Source organism: Muscardinus avellanarius, assembly GCF_963383645.1.
Source record: "Muscardinus avellanarius genome assembly, chromosome: 10".
NCBI lineage: Eukaryota > Metazoa > Chordata > Mammalia > Rodentia > Gliridae > Muscardinus > Muscardinus avellanarius.
The window spans coordinates 65748552-65762043 of NC_137796.1; the positions used below are offsets into that span (position 1 = coordinate 65748552).

At 53.9% G+C, this 13492-nt stretch overlaps 1 protein-coding gene across 1 annotated transcript in view; it reads left to right on the forward strand.

Moving 5' to 3' along the window:
• LOC308268624 (leukocyte immunoglobulin-like receptor subfamily A member 5) overlaps positions 1-13492 on the forward strand; it is a gene marked incomplete at both ends in the record, with an annotated part of 464412 nt that overhangs the window by 440254 nt on the left and 10666 nt on the right. The window lies entirely within an intron of this gene.

Here is a 13492-nt window from a genome sequence, read left to right on the forward strand (position 1 = left end):
CTTTAATAACTCATTTGATGGATCCCACTGTCTCCTTTGGTCATACAAAAGCTGGGTAGTTAATTGTGTGGCATTAACTTGTTGCCAGGCATCAGAACTGAGGCCTGTAAAAATAAAAGTAATTGAACCTTTTGATTGACCTTTTTAGGTACATTGGCAAGCCAAGTCTGTCTTTCAGATCTAAAACATTATTCTGTAATGTTTCATGAAACACACAAAAGACCCATCTAGATTTTTCTATAAAGTTATACTCATATTAAGAACTATCTCCTGTGCTAGGAAGCAGTTTTGGTAAACATGCAGTATTGTTCGAAGTAAATGGTAGGTGGCATGTCAAACCTGTTAATTCTTAACATCATTAGAAATATGTGTCCTGGTGTTCCAGTGTGTCCCAAGCTATCCAATTCTGATTCAGCCCTCTGGTTGGCGGTTTGATCTTCCCCCAAGTGATCCCGCAGGCGGATGTCCTCTTTGGCATCCCTGCTCTACTGAAGCCACTCCCTGAGGGGTTCACTTTAGCCTTTTGATTCCTTCAGGCATCTCCTGAGTTTTCTTTGCCATCGTCTAATATTTATACCTGAGATTCAAACACAAATGTTATTTTTTATACATGCATATCCTCTGCCAAGAGTCATTAATGGAGAGGGATCTTCCTATTTCCCCTCTGAGGGATTCTTTTAGAAGACCTGAGGAATAAGTTGAGTCAGTGAATGAGTTTCCACTGCATGTCATTTTAATATTGTAGAACTATGACCAATTTGACAGAAAGAAAAACTGTAATGTTCATAAGAGAATACTTAGAGGAAACATGAATCTCTATCCCCCTTCTTATTTTAGAAGAGATTTTTGGAATGAAGTTAATGATATAGTTTGTTTTTAGGTAATGAATGCTTAGGGATTGTTTAGGTTATTGCCAACAATTACAAAGATGAAGAAAATATAAAATAAAGTTTTTAGGTATAAACAAAAGTCTAGTTTGTATGACAGTTTTAATGATATAAATAAAAATTTATTTAAATTTGACTTTTACATATAATTATTATTAATAACCAATATTTAACTAGACTGGCATATATATTAATGGCAAATGCTTGACTTTAAAGTTATCTTTGTTTAAAAATTGTCACAATATAATTAGTTATTTGTAAATATAATCTTTCAAAAGATATATTTCTATTGAGAACTTTGCATAAAGTACATGAGCTTGTAAATTGCCTTTTTTTGTTTTTGTGGGTCGTGGGAAGGAACCCAGTGGCATTCGACCTCTGAGCTACACCCCCACCCTTGTTATTTTATTATTTATTTTTTTCATTGTTTTATTTTTTGATTTTTTTATTGAACATAAATGGTATACATTTAAACTATACTTGGTGCCCTCTTTCCCCCCCCGCCCCTGTTTTCCCTTCCCCCCTCCCAGCAATGAGTGTCCAGGGTATCCATGCCATATTCATAATTTTATACATATTCGGATGTAGACCCTCATTAATCAAGGTCAGACTTCCTCCTCCTGTATCTTTCCATTCAAGCTTTGCTGGTATTTCTCCTCCAATACCTGGAGTACCACTGGTATCCTCTACGTTCCCTAGTTTGGGCATATTAGAGGGAACATATGTACCTTCTCCTCCTGTGCTTGGCTGATCTCACTTAACATAATGCTCCCCAGGACTTTCCATCTTCTTGAAAATGGTATTATTTTGTTCTTCTTTATGGCTGAGTAGAATTCCATTGTGTGTATTTCCCAGAGTTTTGCCATCCATTCATCTGTTGATGGAGACCTGGGTTGGTTCCATATTTTGGCTATTACGAATTGTGCTGCTATGAACATAGGTATGCATATGTTGCTATAGTTCTCTGGGTTCAACCCTTTTGGAAAAATACCCAGGAGTGGTAGAGCTGGATCATATGGTGGATCTATTCCTAGCTTTCTTAGGAATCTCCACACAGATCTCCATAGTGGCTGAACTAGTTTGCACTCCCACCAACAGTGTAAAAGCGTTCCTCTTTCCCCACATCCTTGCCAGCATTTGTTGTTATTTGATTTCTTTATGCTTACCACTCTGACTGGGGTTAGATGGAATCTCAGTGTAGTTTTGATTTGCATCTCCCTGATGGCCAATGATGTAGAACATCTTTTCATGTATCTATTGGCCCTTTGTATCTCTTCTGTTGTGAAGTGTCTATTTAGTTCATTTGCCCATTTCTTGATTGGGTTGTTTGTTATGCTAGCGTAGAGTCTTTTGAGCTCTTTGTATATTCTGGATATTAGCCCCCTATCAGAGTGGTGGCTGGTGAAGATCTTTTCCCATTCTGTAGGCTTCCTCTTTAGGTTATTGATAGTTTCCTTTGGTGAGAAGAAACTTTTCAGTTTGATGCCATCCCACTTGTTAATTCTTGCTTTCATTTCCTGAGCTTTGGAGGTTTTGTTGAGAAAGTTACTGCCTGTGCCAATATGTTGTAGTGTTGGGCCTATGCTCTCCTCTAATAACTTCACAGTCTCAGGTCTAATTTCTAAGTCTTTGATCCATTATTAGTTGATTCCTGTGCATGGTGAGATATAGGGGTTTAGATTCATCTTTTTTTTTTTTTTTTTTTTTTTTTTTTTTTTTTACAATAAACCATGTAAAGTATTTATTTGTTAAGATATTCCATGTGCACTTTGCACAAAAGCATCATGACCTATTTAATCAGGTTAATGTTACGTTTCACTTTATTTTTTTTTTCTTGCCAATATTTATTTTTTTTAATTAATTTATTTTTTAAATTGGTGCATTGTAGTCATATATCAATCACATTGGAGTACAAGACTTGAGAGGATATACAAGCACACATCATCCAATTAGCCCTCCTCCAGCCCCCGTCCCATTCCCTCCCCCTCCCTCCATCCCACACTTCTTTGGTGATTTACCTTGATACATTTGTTTATGTACCTCCTGCATTTTAAAGAGGCTCCGTCCTCCAGTATTACATACCCTCTGATTGATCACATTAGTTGCTTCACTATAGGGCCCTTTCTATAGCTCAACCTCTTCCTGTTGCCCTTTTCCTCCTAGTTATTGCTGATTAAGAGAAGCGTCTGATTTATATTTTCTGCGATATTTCTCTGTGCATGCTGTGTTGCAAGTACCAATCCCACTCTTGATGGTCCCAGTAGTGGCCTGGCTACTCAGTGGACTGATCCGGACCTCGCTGGCTCACGCAGCGGCCTTGCCTCATGGGAGGACCCAGTTCTGGTCTCGCTGGCCCCTGAACCGGTCAAACCCCTAAGCTGGCTTTGGTCCCGACCTTGGAGGCCGCAGGAGTGAACTTGCCTCACGCCAGGCTCCGATGCTGGCCATTGGCCCCTGCACCGGTCTAACCCCTTGGCAGGATTCCAATCCCGGCCTCGGAGGCCCCAACACTGGTAATGCCTCACGGCAGGCTCCGATGCCGGCCTCACTGGCCCCAGCACCGGCCGAACCCCTTGACAGGCTCTTATCCTGGCCTCAGAGGCCCCAGTACCGGCCTTGCCTCACGGCAGGCTCCGATGCCGGCCTCGCTGGCCCCAGCGCCGGCCTAACCCCTCGGCAGGCTCTTATCCTGGCCTCGGAGGCCCCAGTACCGGCCTTGCCTCAAGGCAGGCTCCGATGCCGGCCTCGCTGGCCCCAGCAGCGGCCTAACCCCTCGGCAGGCTCCGATCCCGGCCTCGGAGGCCCCAGCACTGGTCATGCCTCAAGGCAGGCTCCGATGCCGGCCTTGCTGGCCCCAGCACCGGCCTAGCCCCTTGGCAGGCTCTTATCCTGGCCTCGGAGGCCCCATACCGGCCTTGCCTCACGGCAGGCTCCGATGCCGGCCTCGCTGGCCCCAGCACTGGCCTAACCCCTCGGCATGCTCCGATCCCGGCCTCGGAGGCCCCAGGACTGGTCATGCCTCACGGCAGGCTCCGCTGCCGGCCTCGTTGGCCCCAGCACCGGCCTAACCCCTCGGCAAGCTCTTATCCTGGCCTCGGAGGCCCCAGTACCGGCCTTGCCTCACGGCAGGCTCCGATGCCGGCCTCGCTGGCCCCAGCACCGGCCTAACCCCTCGGCAGGCTCTTATACTGGCCTCGAGGCCCCAGTACCGGCCTTGCCTCAAGGAAGGCTCCGATGCCGGCCTCGCTGGCCCCAGCACCAGCCTAACCCCTCAGCAGGCTCTTATCCTGGCCTCGGAGGCCCCAGTACCGGCCTTGCCTCACGGCAGGCTCCGATGCCAGCCTCGCTGGCCCCAGCAGCGGCCTAACCCCTCGGCAGGCTCCGATCCCGGCCTCGGAGGCCCCAGCACTGGTCATGCCTCAAGGCAGGCTCCGATGCCGGCCTCGCTGGCCCCAGCACCGGCCTAACCCATGGCAGGCTCTTATCCTGGCCTCGGAGGCCCCAGTACTGGCCTTGCCTCACGGCAGGCTCCGATGCCGGCCTCGCTGGCCCCAGCACTGGCCTAACCCCTCGGCATGCTCCGATCCCGGCCTCGGAGGCCCCAGCACTGGTCATGCCTCACGGCAGGCTCCGCTGCCGGCCTCGTTGGCCCCAGCACCGGCCTAACCCCTCGGCAAGCTCTTATCCTGGCCTCGGAGGCCCCAGTACCGGCCTTGCCTCACGGCAGGCTCCTATGCCGGCCTCGCTGGCCCCAGCAGCGGCCTAACCCCTCGGCAGGCTCCGATCCCGGCCTCGGAGGCCCCAGCACTGGTCATGCCTCAAGGCAGGCTCCGATGCCGGCCTCGCTGGCCCCAGCACCGGCCTAACCCCTTGGCAGGCTCTTATCCTGGCCTCGGAGGCCCCAGTACTGGCCTTGCCTCACGGCAGGCTCCGATGCCGGCCTCGCTGGCCCCAGCACCGGCCTAACCCCTCGGCATGCTCCGATCCCGGCCTCGGAGGCCCCAGCACTGGTCATGCCTCACGGCAGGCTCCGCTGCCTGCCTCGTTGGCCCCAGCGCCGGCCTAACCCCTCGGCAGGCTCTTATCCTGGCCTCGGAGGCCCCAGTACCGGCCTTGCCTCACGGCAGGCTCCGATGCCGGCCTCGCTGGCCCCAGCACCGGCCGAACCCCTTGACAGGCTCTTATCCTGGCCTCAGAGGCCCCAGTACCGGCCTTGCCTCACGGCAGGCTCCGATGCCGGCCTTGCTGGCCCCAGCACCAGCCTAGCCCCTCGGCAGGCTCTTATCCTGGCCTCGGAGGCCCCAGTACCGGCCTTGCCTCAAGGCAGGCTGCAATGCCGGCCTCGCTGGCCCCAGCAGCGGCCTAACCCCTCGGCAGGCTCCGATCCCGGCCTCGGAGGCCCCAGCACTGGTCATGCCTCAAGGCAGGCTCCGATGCCGGCCTTGCTGGCCCCAGCACCGGCCTAGCCCCTTGGCAGGCTCTTATCCTGGCCTCGGAGGCCACAGTACCGGCCTTGCCTCACGGCAGGCTCCGATGCCGGCCTTGCTGGCCCCAGCACTGGCCTAACCCCTCGGCATGCTCCGATCCCGGCCTCGGAGGCCCCAGGACTGGTCATGCCTCACGGCAGGCTCCGCTGCCGGCCTCGTTGGCCCCAGCACCGGCCTAACCCCTCGGCAAGCTCTTATCCTGGCCTCGGAGGCCCCAGTACCGGCCTTGCCTCACGGCAGGCTCCGATGCCGGCCTCGCTGGCCCCAGCACCGGCCTAACCCCTCGGCAGGCTCTTATCCTGGCCTCGAGGCCCCAGTACCGGCCTTGCCTCAAGGCAGGCTCCGATGCCGGCCTCGCTGGCCCCAGCACCAACCTAACCCCTCAGCAGGCTCTTATCCTGGCCTCGGAGGCCCCATACCGGCCTTGCCTCACGGCAGGCTCCGATGCCAGCCTCGCTGGCCCCAGCAGCGGCCTAACCCCTCGGCAGGCTCCGATCCCGGCCTCGGAGGCCCCAGCACTGGTCATGCCTCAAGGCAGGCTCCGATGCCGGCCTCGCTGGCCCCAGCACCGGCCTAACCCCTTGGCAGGCTCTTTTCCTGGCCTCGGAGGCCCCAGTACTGGCCTTGCCTCACGGCAGGCTCCGATGCCGGCCTCGCTGGCCCCAGCACCGTCCTAACCCCTCGGCATGCTCCGATCCCGGCCTCGGAGGCCCCAGCACTGGTCATGCCTCACGGCAGGCTCCGCTGCCGGCCTCGTTGGCCCCAGCACCGGCCTAACCCCTCGGCAAGCTCTTATCCTGGCCTCGGAGGCCCCAGTACCGGCCTTGCCTCACGGCAGGCTCCGATGCCGGCCTCGCTGGCCCCAGCAGTGGCCTAACCCCTCGGCAGGCTCCGATCCCGGCCTCGGAGGCCCCAGCACTGGTCATGCCTCAAGGCAGGCTCCGATGCCGGCCTCGCTGGCCCCAGCACCGGCCTAACCCCTTGGCAGGCTCTTATCCTGGCCTCGGAGGCCCCAGTACTGGCCTTGCCTCACGGCAGGCTCCGATGCCGGCCTCGCTGGCCCCAGCACCGGCCTAACCCCTCGGCATGCTCCGATCCCGGCCTCGGAGGCCCCAGCACTGGTCATGCCTCACGGCAGGCTCCGCTGCCTGCCTCGTTGGCCCCAGCGCCGGCCTAACCCCTCGGCAGGCTCTTATCCTGGCCTCGGAGGCCCCAGTACCGGCCTTGCCTCACGGCAGGCTCCGATGCCGGCCTCGCTGGCCCCAGCACCGGCCGAACCCCTTGACAGGCTCTTATCCTGGCCTCAGAGGCCCCAGTACCGGCCTTGCCTCACGGCAGGCTCCGATGCCGGCCTTGCTGGCCCCAGCACCAGCCTAGCCCCTCGGCAGGCTCTTATCCTGGCCTCGGAGGCCCCAGTACCGGCCTTGCCTCAAGGCAGGCTCCGATGCCGGCCTCGCTGGCCCCAACAGCGGCCTAATCCCTCGGCAGGCTCCGATCCTGGCCTCGGAGGCTCCAGCACTGGTCATGCCTCAAGGCAGGCTCCGATGCCGGCCTCGCTGGCCCCAGCACCGGCCTAACCCCTTGGCAGGCTCTTATCCTGGCCTCGGAGGCCCCAGTACTGGCCTTGCCTCAAGGCAGGCTCCGATGCCGGCCTCGCTGGCCCCAGCACCGGCCTAACCCCTCGGCATGCTCTGATCCCAGCCTCGGAGGCCCCAGCACTGGTCATGCCTCACGGCAGGCTCCGTTGCCGGCCTCGTTGGCCCCAGCACCGGCCTTACCCCTCGGCAAGCTCTTATCCTGGCCTCGGAGGCCCCAGTACCGGCCTTGCCTCACGGCAGGCTCCGATGCCGGCCTCGCTGGCCCCAGCACCGGCCTAACCCCTCGGCAGGCTCTTATCCTGGCCTAGAGGCCCCAGTACCGGCCTTGCCTCAAGGCAGGCTCCGATGCCGGCCTCACTGGCCCCAGCACTGGCCTAACCCCTCTGCAGGCTCTTATCCTGGCCTCGGAGGCCCCAGTACCGGCCTTGCCTCACGGCAGGCTCCGATGCCGGCCTCGCTGGCCCCAGCAGCGGCCTAACCCCTCGGCAGGCTCCAATCCCAGCCTCGGAGGCCCCAGCACTGGTCATGTCTCAAGGCAGGCTCCGATGCCGGCCTCGCTGGCCCCAGCACCGGCCTAGCCCCTTGGCAGGCTCTTATCCTGGCCTCGGAGGCCCCAGTACCGGCCTTGCCTCATGGCAGGCTCCGATGCCGGCCTCGCTGGCCCCAGCACCGGCCTAACCCCTCGGCATGCTCCGATCCCGGCCTCGGAGGCCCCAGCACTGGTCATGCCTCACGGCAGGCTCCGCTGCCGGCCTCGTTGACCCCAGCCCCGGCCTAACCCCTCGGCAAGCTCTTATCCTGGCCTCGGAGGCCCCAGTACCGGCCTTGCCTCACAGCAGGCTCCGATGCCGGCCTCGCTGGCCCCAGCACCGGCCTAACCCCTCGGCAGGCTCTTATCCTGGCCTCAAGGCCCCAGTACCGGCCTTGCCTCATGGCAGGCTCCGATGCCGGCCTCACTGGCCCCAGCAGCGGCCTAACCCCTCGGCAGGCTTCGATCCCGGCCTCAGAGGCCCAGTACCGGCCTTGCCTCAAGGCAGGCTCCGATGCCGGCCTCGCTGGCCCCAGCAGCGGCCTAACCCCTCGGCAGGCTCCGATCCCGGCCTCGGAGGCCCCAGCACTGGTCATGCCTCAAGGCAGACTCCGATGCCGGCCTCGCTGGCCCCAGTACCGGCCTAACCCCTCGGCAGGCTCTTGTCCTGGCCTCGGAGGCCCCAGTACCGGCCTTGCCTCAAGGCAGGCTCCGATGCCGGCCTCGCTGGCCCCAGCACCGGCCTAACCCCTCAGCAGGCTCTTATCCTGGCCTCGGAGGCCCCAGCACCGGCCTAACCCCTCGGCAGGCTCTTATCCTGGCCTCGGAGGCCCAAGTACCGGCCTTGCCTCATGGCAGGCTCTGATGCCAGGCTCGCTGGCCCCAGCACCGGCCTAACCCCTCAGCAGGCTCCAGTCCCGTCCTTGGGGGCCCCAACACTGGCCTTGCCTCACGGCAGGCTCTGATGCCGGCCTTGCTGACCCCAGCACCGGCCTAACCCCTCAGCATGTTCCGGACCCGACCTCGGAGGCCCTAGCACAAGCCTTGCATCATGGCAGGCTCCAATGCCGGCCTCGCTGGCCCCAGCATCGGTCTAACCCCTCTGCACGTTCCAATCCCGGCCACGGAGGCCTCAGTAGTGGCCCTGCCTCACAGCAAGCTCCGATGTCGGCCACTGGCCCCGGCGCCCGCCTAACCCCTCAGCAGGTTCCGATCACTGTCTCTGTGGTTAGTATTTCAAAGGTTCCAGTTGTAATGTATCAGATCTCTGCCTCCCCCGAATATTGGCCACTGGCATTGCCACTGCCTCCACCGTTTCAAATCCTTCCCAGGCTCTTTTTCCACTCTGAATGTTGTCCAGTGTTCCTAAGCATGCGTGATGGTAGCATTCGACATTTGGTGTAATTTCTCCAAAAAAATAAAGTTGGTAAGATCCGGTTTCTGCTTCTCCTGAATACAAGTCTCTACCACCATCGCGAAGAACTCTTTCAACACCGCATTTCTCCTTGGTCTCCGCTAAACTCTCTCCTTATATGTGATGTCTGAGATTCTTAACAATATAGAGAAATAGCAGTCCTCTTTCACGGCGAATTTTTCCATAAGTTCCAGTGCATTTAGATAAGTTTTGTCTGCATCTCCAGTGTCCTGGCATCCATAACGGCTTTCTTACCACCTCTCCGATATTTTTCTTTATCTTTTTCTGTTCTGGGCCCGGTTTCTCCAGGGGTCTGGCGTGCTACTCGCAGTTCGGCCGGGACCCAGAGTCCCGCGATCAGGGCCCCAGCTGGCGTGCCCTGTGCTCGACCCCCGCCCAGAACCCAGCGTCTTACTGGGCGTGCTACTCGCAGTTCGGCCTGGGGCCCAGAGTCCCGCGACCCGGGCCCCATCTGGCGTGCCCAGCCCGCGACCCCTGCCCAGAACCCAGCGTCTTACTGGGTCTGGTTTCTCCAGGGGTCTGGCGTGCTACGCGCAGTTCGGCAGGGGCCCAGAGTCCCGCGACCCGGGCCCCATCTGGCTTGCCCAGCCCGCGACCCCCGCCCAGAACCCAGCGTCTTACTGGGTCCGGTTTCTCCAGGGGTCTGGCGTGCTACGCGCAGTTCGGCAGGGGCCCAGAGTCCCGCGACCTGGGCCCCATTAGGCGTGCCCCGCCCGCGACCCCCGCCCAGAACCCAGCGTCTTACTGGGCCTGGTTTCTCCAGGGGTCTGGCGTGCTACGCGCAGTTCGGCCCGGGGCCCAGGGTCCCGCGACCCAGGCCCCGGCTTTTGTGCGCCGCGCGCGACCCCTGCCCAGAACCCAGCGTCTTACTGGGCCTGGTTTCTCCAGGGATCTGGCGTGCTACTCGCAGTTCTGCCTGGGGCCCAGAGTCCCGCGACCTGGGCCCCCTAGATTCATCTTTTCACGAATGGTTAGCCAGTTCTCCCAGCACCATTTGTTGAAAAGGCTGTCTTTTCTCCAGCGTATGAGTTTGGCCCCTTTGTCCAAGATTAATTGACTAAAGATGTGTGGGTTTGTTTCTGTATCTTCTATTCTAATCCACTGGTCAGTATATCTGTTATTGTGCCACTACCATGCCGTTTTTACTACTATTGCTCTATAGTATAGCTTGAAGTCTGGGATTGTAATGCCTCCTGCATGTTTCTTATTGCTGAGAATTGCTTTGGCTATTCTGGGTCTTTTCTTACTCCATATGAAGTTCATAATTGATTTTTCTAGGTCCCTGAAGAATGTTGCTGATATATTCATGGGAATTACCTTGAATCTATAGATCAGTTTTGGCAGAATGGCCATTTTGATAATATTTATTCTACCTGTCCATGAGCACGGGAGATCTTTCCATCTTCCAATTTTTTTAATGTTTTATAGTTTTTGTTGTAGAGGTCTTTTACCTCTTGGGTTAGGTTTATTCCTAGGTATTTTATTGGTTTTGAGGTTATAGTGAATGGAATTGTTTTCTTTGTTTCTTTCATTGTGGATTCATTGTTGGCGTCAAGAAAAGCCACTGATTTCTTTAGGTTACTTTTGTATCCTGCGACTTTGCTGAATTTGTCAATCAGCTCCAGAAGTCTTTTGGTTGAGTTCTTTGGGTCTTCCAGATAAAGGATCATGTCATCTGTGAATAAGGATAATTTTAATTCCTCTCTTCCTATGTGAATTCCTTTGACTTCCTTTTCTTGTCTTATTGCTGCGGCAAGAGTCTCAAGGACTATACTGAAAAGGAGTGGTGATAGTGGGCATCCTTGTCTTGTTCCTGATTTTAGAGGAAATTCTTGCAGTTTTTCCCCATTCAATATAATGTTGGCTTTGGGTTTGCAGTATATTGCCTTAATGATGTTGAAGTACATTCCTTCTATCCCACTTTTCTGCAGTGTTTTTAACATAAATGGGTGTTGGATTTTGTCGAATGCTTTTTCAGCATCTATTGCTATGATGATGTGGTTTTTGTTCTTGGTTCTGTTTATGTGGTGAATGACATGTATTGATTTATGTATGTTGAACCAGCCTTGTTTTTTGGGGAGAAGAAACCAACTTGGTCGTGGTGTATCTTCCATAATGCTGGGGCTGGCAGAGTGATCACAGTGATTCCAAAACTCACCACCCAGTTCTGTCTTCTCCACGCAGAAGGACAATAAATGTTTTCATGATCATTTTCTGCTTTTTAGGAAAGCCTTGAGTTTCATTATTATAATGATCCCTACTTAGTCTCCTCACTAGCATGCTATTAATTTATTATTTTTTAATGTTACTTTTTTATGGTACTGGGATTTGAACTCAGACGCATTCTACCTCCAAGCTACAGTCTCAGACAGACTGCATTTCCTCTTTGGAAATAGGATCTCACTAGGTTGCTGAGAGTCTCACTAAATTGCTGAGGCTGTCCTTGAACCTGTGATGCTCCTGTCTCAGCCTTTCAAGTACTGGAATTACAAGAGGATGCTACCATGCCTGGCTTAATAATTACTTTTAAGTGAGGCATCTCTTCTGGAAAAACCCAGTTTCAGAGTATAAGAACTGGTGGCGAGATGCCCTGAGAACAAACAAAGAGGCAGGGAGAGACAGGATTGCAGAGTTCAATTGACTGGGGACTTAATGGCAGTGCAATAGTCATGGGTCTCAGAAAGACCCTTGGTTCCTTGTTTTTTTGAGCAGAGGAAGCAGGTCTATATAGTGTTCAGCACAAACGTGACCTCACCCAAGCCACGGGCACTTGGTATACCTCAAGCTAATATCAAAGTCAGGAAGATTGCAGGTTTGTGGACAGCCTCGGCAACTCAGCGAGACCCTCCGCAATTTACCAAGAACCTGTTTCAAAATTTTAAAAAATAGGGCTGGGGGTGTATCGAAGTTAGAAAGCCCCTGGGTTTCATTCCCAGCTCCCACACACACACACACACACACACAAATTCTTATTTCACTCCACTGAAATAAGCCATGATCAGAAAGTTAAGGGTCATATGTTGTTGTTGTTGTTGTTGTTGTTCTTGTTCTTGTTTTCTTGTTTCTTAAATATTGAAGCTACAGAGAAAAAAAGCAGATAATGGTGGGGGAGGATCTGATGGGCAAAGAAGTATTTCAGGACAGCAGATTGCTGCCAGGACTCAGGGAAGGTATCATTCTTTCTAGAGCTGCCCGTAGAGAATCCAGAGCTCAACCAGCGCAGCCCTAGGGAGCCAGGCTCCTGGGGAGGCCAATTCCCCTTCCTGCAAGGCTGCTTTTGTCATAGCTGTATGACAGACATCATCCTGCCCGGCATGGCCACATACTGTGTGTCCATCTCTTCTGTGGGCACCGTGGTCTCTTTAATTGTGTGTCAAGACCACTGGGAGAGGATGCCATGACCCCTCTGTGGTGGTACACACTCATAATCTTGGTACTTGGGAGGCTGAGACAGAAGAATCATAGGTTTGGGGCCAGCATCATCAACTTCATAATGAAGTCCTCAGCAACTTAGTGAGACCCTGTTTCAAAATAAAAAATAAAATAGGGCTAGGGCTGTACCTTGGAGGTAGAATGCCCCTGGATTTAATCCTCCTCCTCTTCCTCCTCTTCCTCCTCTTCCTATTACTACTACAAATGATGATAATAAATAAATAATTAAATATGCAACCAATTTTTGTGGTAATAAAAATTGAGCCCAAGGGTGTTCTGCTTCTGAACTACACCCCTAGCCCTCTTTTTCATTTTGAAACAGGGTCTCAGTAAGTTGCAGAGGGCCTCACTAAGTTGCCAAGGCTGACTGACCTCAACCCTGTAATCCTTCTGTCTTACCCTCTCAAGCACAGGAATTTCAGGTGTGTGCCACTGCAGCTGGCTAAAATGCATGTTTTTTTGTTTTGTTTTGTTTTGTTTGCATGTAGGTTATGGATCCTGTAACTTTACTGGATTCTGTTACCAGTTCTAACAATCACATTGGGTTGAGTTGTCAGGATTTTCTATAGATTAAAGATCATGTCATCCACAAAACAGATACACCATCACTCCAGTCTAGATATATTTTAGGTTGGTTTTGATCTGGGTTACTCTTCCTAGGATTTCCAGTGCTGTGTTATACGTAAATGGCAAGAGAATATACTTTTGAGCAAGAACTCACTGGCTTCTTTCTTCAGAGAAGACAGGTCCCACTTACACCAGCTGAACTGAGTTCTCCTGTGGATGTGTGTCTGAGCAGGTGATACTCAGAAAAGGGAAGAAACTGTTCAGAGTCCTTGGGGGCAGTGAATGATAAGTGGATATTTATGTAATGGCTGCCTTTCCCTTCAAAATCAGAGCATGAACCCAACCGTTGTTCCTCAAGTTTGAAGGCAAGATCACAGGATGAGGAGGAGCAATCTGAGAACAGAAACGGGAACCTAGGGGAATCATAGGTTTGGGGCCAGCCTCATCAACTCAACAGCAATCAGTCACATGTGGCATGCAGGAAGATGAGGGTGGATGCCCCTGAGAGAAGAAAAGGGAAATCCATGAATGGAAATGCTTGGTGCAGAGAACCCACA